The following is a 16,562-nucleotide window of genomic DNA, read 5'->3' as shown; positions in this document are numbered from 1 at the left end:
AATTTTAAATAATTGCCTAAAACCCACACAAATCACGGTACAGGTCTGTTCCCCAATTTTCACTCTGTCCAGTAAGTTTAGCCAATTAAAGGGGTAAGACCATGAATGAATTATTTAACTTTTTATGATTGATTCATCATTCAATGGTTTCTCTCCCTTTTTTTGCGACTTTAATTCTTAAACAAAACACACAGAAAACCTGTATGTACACCCACTCACAAAAGTAAGCGCACCCCTCTAATTTTAGCTAGTAATGGGAAGTTTGAATCATTTTAGTCCCTCGGTTCTTTCAATCTCGTTCATCAAAATGAACGAATCTTTTTTGAGTCATTTAGTTCATTTCGTTTTTTTGATCAGAAATAAAATAAAATGTTGCATTTTTAATAAAAAAGACCCCCAACACATCTACATACACACATTTTGGCTAAAGTTCCAGTAATGAAAGAATTACAATGCAGCTAAGGACATATTATAATAAACAGAATGAGCAGCTCACCTCTCATATCTTCCAGTCTGAGTCGTTCGTTCTTTTGAATCTATTGCACCGCATAGCGTCTATGGGAGTCACGTGACAAAAGAACGAACGACTCGGAGGAGAAAAGTCATTTAGAAAGAATTGCTCCGTTCTGTCTCCTGTACATAACCTACGGAGGTTTTGCGATGCTTTGTGCATGCGCGCCCAGTAGAAAATAAACTAATCACTCTCCGAAATACTCGTTAATCGGAGTCACGTTAAAGATTTGTTTAAAAAGAACGAATCGTTCATGAACAACCCATAACTACTTTCAGCAAACATTTTAGTATATCTTCTAAAAGGACAATGCTATAGAAATAGTGCAGTGACACAAGCTAACGTGACAGGATAATTGTGTTGTTAGGATATCAGTTAAATATTTACTCTTTATTGTTGAATAGAAATAAATAGTGTTACAGTGTTCTTTATTAGAAACTCACACACTAGAAATTTTCTAGTCAGGGAATATGATGTTAGTTTTGAAAAAAATAAATTTTCCCCACAGTAAAAAGTAGAGGTGCATTGTTGTAATCAATCAGCTATTTTAATCTGTTAAATGAGTAAATAAGGGCAGATTTTGTTGTCATTTATCACGTTTTTATAAAAATGTACAGAAGTAAATAGAGCACTGTACTTTTTGAAAATGTAAAATCCAAGTTAATTTTTATTGCTTGAGTTCATGCGCTGGCCTCCTTAGTCATGTGGTTGACTTGATACTATTTTACTGCCCCCTAGTGGTTGATATAATGATGCACGTTGTCTGTGCAAGCTCCATGTAACATTCTACAAAACATTCTTTCAAGGTATCTACATGTAGTAATGAAATATCTTCATTTCCACTTTTGGCATTTGAATTACTGAAATTACCGCTGTGCTCTTTAGTAAGCAAATGTGAGAGCTACTTTTTATTTAAGGACTATTTTGTCCACAATGTCAAAAGATCAGATTGGTATAGAAGTTACAGTAATAAAATTAATGTTCTTGCTTCCATTTTGAATCTAGTCTGCCTGTCTCTTTTATGCTCTAACTTGTCTTAGCACGTTTTGTTCATTTATCCCGTTACACAGCAGCTAATCAGAAAAAGAAAAACAGAAAGCTCTTTTCCAAGAAAACGAAACTCAACTCATGCTTGCATTTTGAGCGAGTGTGTGTGAGTGCAGGAAAATGACAGGAACGAGTATCTCATCAGATCAGGAACAGTTCAGATGTCCAGTGTCTTTGAAAGTACGTTTTAATGGCTTCTTGGATCAGCAGGATGTGACGACGGTCTAAAGCCGCCCACAGTGTAGAGAGACTTTCACCCCAAGGCCTGTCTACGTACAGTACATACTGTAGGTACAACATGATGGCTGAAATCGTGGAGAAACGAAAGGAGTCTGAACTCCAAGCTGCTTCTACTGCTCACTGTTACGCTGACCCTGGAGAAGTGGAGTGTGACTCCTGCATCGGGAGAAAACGCAAAGCCGTTAATTCCTGTCTGGTGTGTAAGACCTCCTACTGTAAAGATCATCTTGAACCTCACTATCAGTCTCCTGCCTTTAAGAAGCACAAGTTAGTAGAAGCCTGTGCAGATCTCCAAGAGAAGATCTGCTCTCAGCATGACAAACTGTTGGAGATCTACTGTCGTACTGACCAAAGCTTCATCTGTTACTTGTGTACGATGGATGACCATAAAGGGCATGACACTGTTTCAACTCGAGCAGAACGAAATGAAAAACAGGTGAGAACTGGGATGATTTTTATTCTATCATAAAACTTTGATACTCTCATTAGAGTATTCAACTCATTAACTAATTAACTCTTTAAGGTGTTTTAGTTGGTTATAAGACACGAAATAACATTATTAGTTTTCATGAAAAGACTGTAAAGTACATTTTTGGTTATTAACAGTGAAAGTGGTAATGGAAAGGAAGAGTTAAGTAAATGTGTAATTAGAACCATCTATAATCCTACAGGTAACGATCTCTAAACTATTCACACATTGGCTTGCAGCACAGGCAGGAGCGAATTATTTGCAAAGTTTGTTTACATTTACTAATTAAATCCAAAATAAATATGTAGAATCAATATATTTATAAAATCCTGATACTCACAGAATCATTAAAAGTCTGTGATCATAGGATCATAGGAGTAGGGTGTGTTAGCAATTTCATGATGCTACATAAAACCACACAAACAACACGTAATTAAAATAGACTACAACACAGGACTGCATAATGTGCATGTGTACAAACAACAAGAAGAATAAACACAGCTATGGACATTAGAGAGCTGTCATGTCCACAGTTCAAGAGTAAAAAGAGTGCAAGAGAATAACTATAATAATAATAATAATAATAATAATAATAATAATAATTAACCCACTGAGCTCCTGAATAATAAAATACATGTCATTTGGTCTCAGATTGAGCTAAAGAAGGAGCAGATGAAATCCCAGCAGAGAATCCAGGGGAAACAGAAGGTGGTGCAGGAGCTGAAACAGACTGTGGACACGATTAAGGTGAGAAGTGAACATAGACATTTTTCTAGTTATGTACACACACACACACACACACACACACACACACACACACACACACACACAGAGTTTATCTTTATGAAGAGTTTATCCTCTAGACATCAATTTTGTTTTTGTGTGTGTCCTAACAGAGGCGTTTACAGGCAGCAGTAGATGACAATGAGAGGATCTTTACTGAGCTGATCAGCCTTATGGAGAAAAAGCGCTCGGAGGTGACGGAGCTGATCAGAGCTCAGGAGAAAGCTGAACTGAGTCGAGCTGAACGACTCCTGAAGCAACTGGAGCAGGAGATTGCTGATCTTAAGAGGAGAGTCACTGAGCTGGAGCAGCTTTCACACACACACGATCACATCCACTTCCTCCAGGTAACACTCACTGTCTGATCTACACCAGGTGTCCCTGATGAGCAAGCCTAGGGTGACAATGGCCAGGAAAAACTCCCTAAGCGGGTAATCGGAAGTAACTTTAAAAGCAAGATTAAACAAAGAACCGATCCTCATTTGGGTGATATCAGATGGCAGGCATTTAACTTTAGTTGTTGGTGACTCAGGTACAAAATTTCACAATTGGAATTTCACAAACTATTCACAAACTCCTAAACTATTGGAAAACTGCAGTCACAAGCCATCAGAAAAAAAACTGCCAGCATTAGCTCAGTCTCCAAGGTCTACATGGGCAAGTAAGACCAACTACAGTCACCACATGCATCCAAAGCAGACCACCTCCATGCAATGAGAACTACCAATCAGAAGCTAGACACCAGGATAAGTCAGACAGGTCTGAAGGGCAGAGGCTGGGATCACTAGGCAATTCAGAAACACCATGTATAAATGTTCCCGTCTGAGATCACAAGTGTGTCTTTGGTCTGATTCAGTCTGAGATTCATTCGTTCCTCTCCTACACTTTTCTCCTTCTCTATGATGTGTTTCCTCTCTGTAGAGTTTCCCGTCTCTCTGTGTTTCTCCTGGATGTGAGGACTCACCCAGCTTCACTGTCAATCAACATCTCTCATTTGATGGAGTGAGGAAATCTCTCTCAAGTATGAAAAAACGAGTCGAGGAAATCTGTGAGAGGGAAATCAACAAAATCTATCTGCAAGGTAAACAAGCAAACATTCGTTCTGCATCACAGTCAAAGTTAATCTAACAGAAATAAGAAGAAGGCAGGAACTTACTATGGCATATTAGAGCCACTTTAGGTTAAAAATTAATACACAAAAAATTTGATGTAAGAGGGTTAATTTAATCATTTAATAAAATGTAGAATTATTAAGTTTAAAGTTGCACATTTACAATAAAAAACTCATTCCTTATCCAATGCTCCAATCTGCTGGTGGAAAAAAGTCTCAGTCTCACAGATTAAGGCGGGTCATGGAATCACGGAAGTATGGAAGCATGGTACAGATGTGACCATTAAGAATGCGCGTGTTTTCCCATGAGATGCCGCAATTTAGCGCGCGGTGTGCCGCGACTTGCCGTATGCAGCATTTGGGATTTTAAATAAAATCCTTCACTGAATATCCGCCAGATGGCGCATGAAAGGACTTTATCTAAAAGCCAGACCAAGTACGACGGAGAATTGTGTATAATTACTTAGCCTAAAACAATATTGTTTGCACTGCTGAAGCAAACATGAATTTACTTTTGTTTTACAATAGATCTTTCATGATGAATGTGTGTATATGTGCTTTATGTTATTTTCATAACGATGAAATGAGATGCCCAAATTCGTGCTTCAAAAAGTTTCTTATATATTTTTTGTAATGTCTTAACAGGGACAAAACAATGAAAGACATGGCAATGCCTTGAAATTAATTTAATTTCCTGATAGTAGGCTATCTGATAGTGTTAACTATGCGAATGTCCTGATTCGTGAATATGCCAACATATCTTATTTAAAACGTAAAAATGTGTCGCCGTTATGAATGAACAATATATATATATATATATATATATATATATATATATACACTACTGTTCAAAAGTTTTAGATCAATTTCTTTTTTTTTGTTTAGTGATTTATTTTTTACATTCTACAACAATACTGGGGATTTTAAAACTATAAAATAACACATATGGAATTAGGTAATTACGTAACAACAACAAAAACAACAGTTAGTTGTTATTTTAAGACACAGAGGTCGGCCTTTCTGTAGTAGTTCTTGCAAGAACAGTATTGTCAAGTGCATTTTTAAAATCCGTCAAGCACTATAATGAAACTGTCTCTCATGAAGACCGTTCCAGGAGGGCGAGACCAAAACCTACCTCTGCCACAGACGAGAAGTTCATTTAGAGTTATCAGCCTGAAAAATGACCAATTAACAGCACCTCAGATTAGAGGCGTTATGAAGTCTTTACAGAGCAGAAGTAGCAGAAACATCTCACCATTAACTGTTCAAAGGAGATTAATGCATTTCTTGGACGCCTTCAGAATTCCTTTACAATGTAGAAAGAAATAAAAATCAGGAACCATCATGGAGTTAGAAAGTGATCTAAAACTTTTGAACGGTAGTGTATATATATATATATATATATATATATATATATATATATATATATATATATATATATATACACAGTATACACTGTATTTGTGTCTTATACTGTTTTATTTATATTTTACATTACATGCATTTTTTTATTTACTTGCGATTGTACATTTAAAATGAAACCTACGTATCTACAGTATAAGCACATACGCTACAACTTCAGCGGTGAATGAGAAATTTGGTCGGTCTGGCTTTTAGATATAGTTCTTATTTGATATAATTTTTTTATTTAATTAATCATCTTATTATAAATGTGATTCTTATTCTCTATATTCCTGTTGAGTATAGTCCTTTAGAGCAAGCACTGTGTCAGAAGAATCTGCTGAATTTCTTCTCACCTTTCATTCACGATAGGTGTGAATTTATCAAACTGTGTGCGCTGTTGGCAAATACTGTAGGGGGGTTTTAGATGAATTAACAAGACAGAGCGGATGTCTATGCCTAAAATAGATCGATTTAAATAAATAGATTAATGATAGCAATGAAATCAGACTTAATAGTTGGATTTTATACTTTTCTTTTTATTTACTGTATGGACAGACGTATTATGCTTTCTCTATGTTATTTATCTCTTTATATATTCTCTAATTATGACTAATAAATCGGCTCACATCGGAGCGCGCTGGCGTGTTGAAATAGCCAGTGTTTATCTAGCAAGTAGCCTATATAAGTGCGAGCCGCGGGTTTATACACGCCGATAAATGAATTTTAGATGGATTTTAAAGCATCTTTTTTAGGCCTAAATGTTCATTTTAATTAATGTCCAGGTGTATTACGAAGTTGTTCTCTGTACGATGTATCTGCACTAAGAGTTTGTGTATGTCTGCGCGCGCATCTCATACTGTACTGTGGGTGTGTATGCATGGAGAGTTTGTGTGTGTGTTTGTGACGTGTGATGTGTGTGTCTTCTCCTCAAACGTGCTTCCAACCAACCAACCAACCCTGGCCTCCAAATTCAGAAGTCTACGTGACATAGCCGATAACTGCTCCTTTGATCTGCTGGTTACGGCGGGGCGTCGACTGTTGATCAGTGTAAAGTAGCCTGTACAAGCCAAGCTCTTCCCCAAAAATAGTGTGAATGTCTACAACAAACACTAACCATTTAAATGTTAAGAATTTAATTAAACACAAATAAATAAATTAGATTTTCTTTATACATAATATTTTCATTATATATTAACTCATGCTAGGATACTTTTATCACGCTGAAGTACCATTTAAAGCTATTTATTCATTTCTTTTTGCTTACTTACTTACTTACTAACTGAATAATTGAATAACAATGGAATATTACAGAATGTGTGAGTTGACGCCCACGCACCAATCACTAACCATTAAAATGTTGGATTTGAATGAAAAGGGCACTTTTTTAGTACAGTACTAATAAATGGACAAAGTGAAGTCAAATCCCGGGGATTCTGCGTGCTGTTGCGTTGTATTTAGCGAGTAGCATATATTTTTGTGTTTGTTTAATTTCATGTCTGTAGTTTTATCGATAAATCTGCTCATATCTGCATATCTACTTTCACTTTGCAAAAGGCAGTGTTTATTGTTTAGTGTATATTTAAAGCACATAAACACAATAAAACAATATTGTTTTAGGCTTTTTGCACACAGGCGCGGGTGCGTTACAATAATAATAAGAATAATAACAATAATAATAATTCGGAGCACTACTAGTACCACCACTACTACTACTACTAATAATAATAATAATACTGAATTGTATGAACGAAGTATCATCATTGAAGGAGAAGAAAATGAAGAATAAATACATATCAGTATTTACAGTCTGAGCTCGACACATTTATTGGCTCTGTCGCTTGCTGTCAATGGGCGCCTAATACCCCTTTTCCACTGCTCTGGTTCCCATGCCGGTTCCCAATTTTGGAACCAGTGCCACGCTTTTCCACAGGAAAAAATTGGTGCCGGTGACCTAAAATAAGCACCGAACCGGCCCCTAAACTCTGCTGGTCTAGTCGCGAGAACCCGTGACGTCACGAGCGGTGGGCGGAGTTATAGTTATATTTTAAAAAAATGGCCAGCGACCCAAAGTCTGTTAATGTGGAGCGCGGACGAAACATAAGCGCTTTTATCAATTTGGACATCCGCCGAGATTCAGCAGAAATTGGAAAGTGCTTTAAGAAAAAAAAAGTGTATAAGGAAATAGGAGAAGAACTAATAGTCACAGGTTTTACACGAACAATCGATCAAATAGTATATAAGCTAAAAAAACTGAAGAAAGACTTTCAGCGGTTATAACACGTCAAAGAAAGCTGCCTTTGAATACTGAAATACATTTTCATACTAGTTTGAAAAATAACCAGTAAACTGACTTTGGCCATGGTCGTTTTTGTTTAGTGAGCGTGGCCTGTGACGTATTATCATGCAGCTCCCGCTGAGCTCCTGTCTAGTGTAAATGCCGGCCGGTTCTCGTAGTTCCCAGTCCAGCACCAGAACCTGGCACCTGGCACCAGTGTAGTGGAAATGAGGTATAAAATAGATAACACATTTTCGGCTTCAGTAGACACACAATACTTCAGACTGAAACACGACTGCCCCCTACAGATAATTAAGGGCATTTTTACAGCTTGCCGCGTGCAGCCGCGGCAAGTCGCGTGATCCCTTTTCTCGAAACGTGCGTTTTTAAAGGCCAGATCTGTAGTCAAGTCAAGTAGGCTTTTATTGTTATTTCAACCATATACAGTTCGGTATACAGTGAAAAGAAACAACGTAAAACGTAAATTAACAACACAACTATACCGGAACCAGCTAGCTAACTAAGAGACCTAATTAGCTGACTATAACCTAAAACTACTTCTATACAAAAAAGAGACAACAATAGACAACAGACAACACAGTGCACATGCAAATGTGCAAACAAAGAACTACAGAGTGACAAACACAACAACGTAACACGTTTTAGTACTTTTGTAGTAATGAGGTATGAGTTTAGGTACTGTAGTGGGAGGAAAAACAGTAAACATTTGGCACAATTCCTGAACCAGACAGTGATGCAGCTGCTGAAGATGTCCCTCTATAGAAGGTGGTGATGATTGGTGGTGGAAGCTGGGCCTTCCTCAGCCTTCTCAGGAAGAAAAGACGTTGTTGGGCTTTCTTGTGGAGAGAGCTGGTGTTGAGGGACCAGGTAAAGTTCTTCTCCAGGTGGACACCCAGAAAGTCCATGCTCTTGACAATCTTCACAGATGAGCTGTCGATTTTAAGTGGAGAGTGATCGCTCTGTGTCCTCCTGAAGGACCTTACACCAGTCCGTTAGCCTCTGCACTTTCTCTCTGTATGCTGATTCGTCAGTCTTGCTAATGAGACCCACCATTAGCAAACTTGATGATATGATTGGAGCTTTGTGTCAAAACACAATCATGAATCATTAGGGGACTGAGCTTACAGCTCTAGGGGACCCTAGGAACCCATTGTGCTGATGCTGGAGGTGCAGTTCCCAACCCGCACTGACTGGGGCCTTTTGGTCAGAAAGTCCACGATCCAGTTACAGAGGGAGGTGTTCAGGCCCAATAGGCTCAGCTTCCCAATCAGGTGTTGGGAGATAATTGTATTGAATGCTGAACTAAAACAGCATTCTGACGTAAGTGTTCTTCTTGTCAAGGTGTGTCAGTGGCAGGTGGAGTGTAGTGGAGATAGCATTGTCTGTCAAACAATTTGAATGATACACAAACTGCAGTGGGTCCAGTGTGAGGGGCAGCAGGGTCTTGATGTGTCTCATGATGAGCTGCTCGAAGCACTTCATGATGTTGGGTGTGAGTGCAACAGGGTAGTAGTCTTTAAGACAGGACACAGAAGACTTCTTCGGCACAGGGATGATGGTGGTAGTCTTTAAACTTGTGGGAATGACGACGCTGCTTAGAAAGATGTTGAAGATGTCGGTAAGAACATCTGCCAGCTGTTCTGCACATTCCCTGAACACTCTGCCAGGGATGTTGTCTGGTCCAGCAGGTTTATGTGGGTTGACTCTGCATAGAGTTTACTCACATCAGCCATTGTGAGACACAGCACCTGGTCGTTTGGAGGAGGGGTGGTCTTCCTCGCAGTCACATCGTTCTGCATGTTAAACCGTGAGTAGCTGTTTAGCGCATCTGGAAGGAAGCCATCACTGTCACAGGCAGGTGATGATGTCCTGTAGTTTGTGATGGCTTGTATGCCCTGCCACATGTACTGTGTGTCACTGCTGTCCCTGAAGTTGTTGTGGATTCTCTGGACGGTGCGCAGGCTTTTCATCTCTGATGGCCCCTTGTTGTTCTTAGGGCCACCTTGTCCCCCACTCTGAAGGCAGAGTCTTGGGTCCTCAGAAGTGCATGCACCTCCACAGTAATTCACGGTTTCTGTTTGGGTCATGAGAGGATGCTCTTGGAGACAGTGATGTCAATGGTGCACTTGTTGATGTAGCTGGTCACTGATGACGTGTACTCCTCCAAGTCGGTGAAGTTGCTGTAAGTCGCAGCCTACCCTAACATGTTTCAGTTAGTGTTTTCAAAACAGTCATGGAATCATGGAATCTCTGTCATGGTTAATCACACAATCTGATACATTTGTCATTTGTACCTGAACACTGTACATGTCGTGTGTTGTGTAACGTTGTGTAGTGTCACTGTTGTGTAGTGTGACTGTTTCATATTTAAAATATCTCATATACTACAGGGGGACAAGACATTTATCTTACATATTCACTACAAATCCTGTGATTAACATGTAACCTATGGACATTTTCTTAGATTTTAGATCTCTGACACTGGATCCCAACACAGCACATCCTGACCTTATTCTGTCTGAGAAGAACAGAGCAGCGACATACTGTGAGACAGGACAGCAACATCCTGATCATCCAGAGAGATTTGACTCCTGGCGTCAGGTGTTGTCTAAGGAGAGTGTGTGTGGACGCTGTTACTGGGAGGTGGAGTGGAGCGGTTATGTGTATATATCAGTCTCATATCAAGAGATCAGCAGGAAAGGGCGGAGTTATAAGTGTTTGTTTGGATTCAACAGTCAGTCCTGGAGTCTGGAGTGTTTTTCTGCCTCTGTCTCTTTCCGACACAACAGCATCGAGACTGATCTCAGAGGTCCAGTTTGCTCCAGAATAGGAGTGTATGTGGATCACGGTGCAGGAACTCTGTCCTTCTACAGCATCTCTGACACAATAAGTCTCCTCCACAGAGTCCACACCACATTCACTCAGCCTCTGTACGCTGGGTTCTGTATATGGCATAATAACTCAAAGGTAAGGTTTTGTGACTCAAAATTAAATGTTAGTTAAAGGGTTTACAAAAAACAGAACTGAACATTAATTTAATTTCACTGAGGTGTATGCAAATCTGTAACGCTTTATTATCAATTTCTAACAGGTTGCTCCTTCTTTAGACACTGTTTCCTGTATTAAGGGTATATGTTGATTTGTAGCCAGAAGGGGACAAATGAAATTTCTTAGAGGCATTGAAGAGACTGATACTCACAATAAGAAAAATCCTTAATGCTACACTTAGAGAACAAGTTCTGGATGAGGAATGCTTTTAAACTGTTTTCTGTGAGGCAGAGGCTGTAATCAACAGTCGACCAATCACATCAGCATAAAGTGACATAAATGATCTAGAAGCTCTGACTCGAAATCACCATTTGTTACTTAAGACAAAGCCGTCATTGCCTCCAGGACTAATTAACAAAGAATACCTGTATTCTAGACACAGATGGAAACAGGTGCAGTATGTTTCTGATTTGGTCTGGAAATGTTGGCGTCTGGAATACTTGCCACAGTTGCAATAGAGACAAAAGTGGAACAGCATAACGAGAAACTCCTCGGTTGGAGACATTGTTCTAGGAGTTGGTGACTCTGCCCATAGAAATGTATGGATGTTAGCAAGAGTCATTGAAACCATTCCTAACAAGAAAGGTCTCGTCCAACAAGTTCGCATTGAGACAAAAAAACAACAACATTTAATTAAGACCTATAACACAGCTTTGCCTGTTGCTCTTTAAGAATCGCTTCTGTGAAGGTTGGGGACAGTGCATGCTTCGGAAGACAGCGGAGTCACAGTTTTCTTTACCGCATCTGTGACATTTAAAATAATATTTTATTTTATTTGTTTTATGTATCTTGTATATGGAAATTAAAGGACAATATCTGACAAGAAAACAGAGAATGTAGATTCTTTGGACACAGAGTGAGTGAAACTAAAACTGAAATGTGATGTGCAGTCTTTTGGGCCCCTGGGCTTCTTTTCCTGGGATGGTCCTCATGAGAGCCAGTTTTATCATGAAGTTTGATAGTTTTGGTGACTTCACTTGGGGATACATTCAAAGTAAAGAGGATCTTTTTTCTTTACTGTTTTTCTTTTTGCAATAATATGTACAGTAGTTGAATAAGCACTAATAGGGCTATTTCCTCTGTACCCATCCTTTCCTCTGCAAAAGACAACTGATGGCCTGAAGCACATTAAGAAGGCAAGAAATGTCAAACACCTGTTAACTGAAATCCATTCCAGGTGACTTGTGAATCTGAGTGTCCCAAGCTGTCATCAAAGCTAAATATAGCTACCTTGGACAAACTAAATTAAAAAACATAGTCTGAGTTCTTTAACAAAGTTGAGTTATTTAGTGTTTATTACATAATACTTATGCACTCTTCCATAGTTTGGATTCCTAAAGTAATAATGTACAATGTTGATAATAGGAAAAATAAATAAACACTGAAAGTTCAGGTGTGTCCAAACGTTTGACTAATAGCGTAAGAAAATATTCAAAGCTCATATTTTAAAATTGAAAGACTTTATTGAAAACATTTTACACTCTTAATTTGTAACAATTCAAATACCTGTGTGTTTTTCATAATTGATCCTGATCGTAATTATTCCTGGTGGTAAATAATAATAAGAAAAATAATAATATATATATATATATATATATATATATATATATATATATATATATATATATATATATATACCCCCAAGTGTTATTAGATGTGTAAAGATGTGTACGCCTTGTGTAGTTCTTTTTGACCACCGAGCTTCCCCTGCGGCTTCCTTCCTATTTTAATATCCTGTATTGTGAATGGATATATTGTATTATTACTGTAACAATACATTACAATAAACTTCTGGTCTGTCTGTAAAATAAGCTTCTTCATCTATTTGCCTCTTTGTAAGTTTTTTTTTTAGCCTAAAATGATTTGATTCTGTTTGTCTCTCTTTCGCCATTTTTCCTGTTGGAGACATTGTTCTGGGAGTTGGTGACTCTGCCCATAGAAATTCATGGATGTTAGCAAGAATCATTGAAACCATTCCTAACAAGAAAGGTCTCGTCCAACATACAGTGGCCTAAACATGGAGGAAGCTAAACAAACCAGAGCTAAACATCCAAGGGACTACAGCAACACTAGAAATGCAAACAGTGCTTACAAAACTTGGCAGGGGTTTTTTTTTTTTTTAAATACTTTTTTTATCCCCCTTACTTCACTTCTCTATTTAATTTGGCACTGTTAGTTTATTTTAGCACAATTGTAGTGCTACCGTCACAGATGACCGTCACAGATCTTTGAATCTCATTCATCAAAATGAACGAATCATTTTTTTGATCAGAAATAAAATGAAATGTTACATTTTAAATAAACAGACCCCCAATACGTCTACACATCTAAATTTTGGTTATAGTTTCAGTAATGAAAATATTACAATGGAGATAAGGACACATTATGATAAACAGAATGAGCAGCTCACCTCTCATATCTTCTGCTCCGTATAGTTCGTTCTTTTATGCTATTAGCGTCTATGAGAGTCACGTGACCAAAGAACGAACAATTTAGACCAAGACTTAAGAAATAACTACTTATTTTTATTTCCTGCACATGACCTACTTGCGATGCTTTGCACATGTGCGCCCAGAAGAAATGAACGAATCACTCTCTGAGGCTACTCTTTTTTCACACTAAAGACTCATTCAAAAAGAACGAATCAGTCATGAACGACCCATCACTAGTGTCTCTCCTGGAATCAGTTACAATAGCTTATTAAAGCACAGCAGATAGACCAAGCGACTTGTTTAATAACCTAAGAAATTTTAAACCTTTACATGTAATAAAATGTTTTCACTTTTGTTTCTATACCACACTGTCATATGTGCTCATTAGTGTGCAAATGTGAGATATACATTTTATTTAAGGATTTTTTTTTTTGTTCACAGTGTCAAAAGATTAGATTGTTGTAGAAGTTAATAAATTTGTGTTTTTGTGTGCTTTAGTAACTCTTATTTTGACATACTGTAGGTTGTTTTATCTTGCTTCACTGCGTAGTCCTTTGTTGCACAGGTGTTTGTAATCTTAGGGTAATAAATATTCTAATATTATATTATTTACAGAGGTGTCAATTAACGAAGTACAAATACTTAATAATTTTGGGTATCTATACTTTACTGGAGTAATTATTTTTCAGTCGACTTTTTACTTCTACTCCTTACATTTTCACGCAATTACCTGTACTTTCTACTCCTTACATTCAAAAAATAGCCTCGTTACTCCTATTTTATTTCAGCTTAAACATCAGGATAAATCGCGCCATCCGGATGTAGCAAATTTGATTGTAGTTGGATGAGAAGTATAAACATACCATTCTGACACCCTATTGGTTGGTACGTGATCCATCGCACCTGCACATGACGTCACGTCACACACTCCAGCAAGGACTTTTGAATAAAATAGCATTATTGGTTGATAAGGTTGTGATAAGTAGACGAAGATGTCTGTGATAGTGACTCAAGATTCGAGCGAAATGTCACATCCAAGCACTATGAGAGTCACATGACTAATATATAGGCTATATATATATATATATATATATATATATATATATATATATATATATATATATATGAATCACTTGGATTATTCATTCATTCTGACAGCACTAATGTTTATTGTAGACAACCATACAAGGGTAATTGTTACTAAGCCTGCCCTGGGTGCACTAATTTTCCTGTATGTTGCCCTCACAGATTCCTGCAGCTAAGCTTGGATGTACATTTACATTCCAATAAAGGTTACCGATGACATGCCTCTGAAGTTTGCCTTCTTGCATCATTAAAATACTAGTTATCATATCTTCTTCTCCATCAAACATGTTAATGCTCAGTAGTACACATATATGGTTCTTTAATGTATTTACATTGTACTAAAATGCATTCTTTTTCAATTGCCATATACAGAATCCCAAATCACTATGCCCGTTAAAAAATACAACAAAAAAACAACACATTTTTCTTTTCTTTTTTTTTTAAGTGTTAGTGCAGTATATAGGCCCGTGGCACAGCCTAAGCTTTTATCCTTAATGCTTTTTTCCCCCTCATGTTACTGTTACTTTTATACTTTAAGTAGTTTTGAAACCAGTACTTTTACACTTTTACTTGAGTAAAAAGCTTGAGTTGATACTTCAACTTCTAAAGAAGTCTTTTTAAAACCCTAGTATCTATACTTCTACTCAAGTAATGAATGTGAACACTTTTGGCACCACTGATTATTTATAATATACTTATTTATAATTTATAATGTAATATCTATTATTTAAGATCCATGTCCTGCACTAAATGCTGTCATGTTCTGTCTCTTGAAACTGTTTTGTCTGTAATCTTTTTTTGTTCCAGTTTTTCTTCAATGGTTATTTAAGTAACCAGAAGTCTTAACATTTGCACCTACTGTATGCCTTGCCTGCATTCCCCATTCTTACCTGAATGCGAGACCCACAATGAGGTGTAATGGATGGGTCCCTCCTAAATATTTTTTGGGAGAGGCTGTGAATAAACCAGTGACATAATCAGACTTTGCACACAGTTATTTTTTTTCTCACAACAAAATGGTGCTCAGTGTAGCTCCTGGTATCAATCATGAAGAAGGGACCAAGGATTCCATGGCAGTGTTTAGGGTAAGGAGAATTCCCAGACTGAGTGGCGATGGAAGGCAGATGGTGGTGGCTGCGTCCCATCCAGCAGTGAGCTAAAGAACTTGTTATACAAACAGACATATGCCACTCTGTGCCTTCGTCGCTGCATTCCTGGGAGTTTCTGCAAGATGGAAGTGATGGAGGTAACCCTTTAGCACCCAGTCTCAACACAAGTTAAGTGCCAATTTTTTAAAGCTCACAGCATGGCCTGAGCCTCCTGAGTCATGCCTGGCTCTGTCTCAGCCAGATACTGCAACCTCTCCACCTAGTATAGCAGCATTCCCTGGCTGAGGAAATGCTGCTGTTTCTGCTGAAAGGATTGGAGGGCTGTGCCGTCCCTTCCTGCATCCATATTTGCTCTGCTGTCCGGATCCGGATTCAGTCATTGTGCCCAAACCCCACTCAGCAGAACTGACATGCTTTAGTTCTCTGTTGGACAGCTGTTTTTAATTCAAAATTCATAGTATTATTTAAGCTGTGCAATAAGTGCGGGTCTGTATCATTTAAGTATCAATGTCTTTTTTTTATGTAATGTCTCTTGAAACTGTCTCCTGCCTCATGGTCTAATTATTCTCATTTTTTTTAAATCCTTTTTTGCTTTCATGATTTTTTCAATTAAAAAGTCTTAACATACTGTAGGCAACTATGCCTTTTCTTAATTCCATTTCTTACCTGACAAGCTGATTCTTTTTTTCGCTTTCACTTGTTATAACATGTCTTGTTCATTTATCCCTTTGCACAGCTGGTTCCCTATTCTGACTAAAGACACGTTTAAACATGCACGTATATGATGAGTAATCTAACATGTTAAGTTCGCCATTTATGTACTCTTATGTCATTGTGTATTTATTATTTATATTTTCAAAAATGTAATCCGTTATTCAGATAATTTATGTAATCTGTGAGTCAGACAGCAGTGATTTCATTAATGTGTGTATGAAAGCCGTCCTACAATTAAATCACACAGTAACTCAACCTTGTTCATTAGCTCATGATCAGTTCAGCCGTCCAGTGTGTCTGCAGACTCTGAGG

General features: G+C 37.8%; 1 pseudogene; it reads left to right on the top strand.

Annotated features, from left to right (window-relative positions):
* The first annotated feature begins 1,678 nt into the window (after window positions 1-1,678).
* LOC128533420 (tripartite motif-containing protein 16-like) lies at window positions 1,679-11,775 on the top strand (annotated as a pseudogene).
* The last annotated feature ends 4,787 nt before the right edge of the window (window positions 11,776-16,562 follow it).

The sequence above is a fragment of the Clarias gariepinus genome, chromosome 11 (genome assembly GCF_024256425.1).
Source record: "Clarias gariepinus isolate MV-2021 ecotype Netherlands chromosome 11, CGAR_prim_01v2, whole genome shotgun sequence".
Taxonomy (NCBI): Eukaryota; Metazoa; Chordata; class Actinopteri; order Siluriformes; family Clariidae; genus Clarias; species Clarias gariepinus.
Note: the sequence above shows the minus strand (reverse complement) of the source record. Positions and strands in the feature narration are given on the sequence as shown.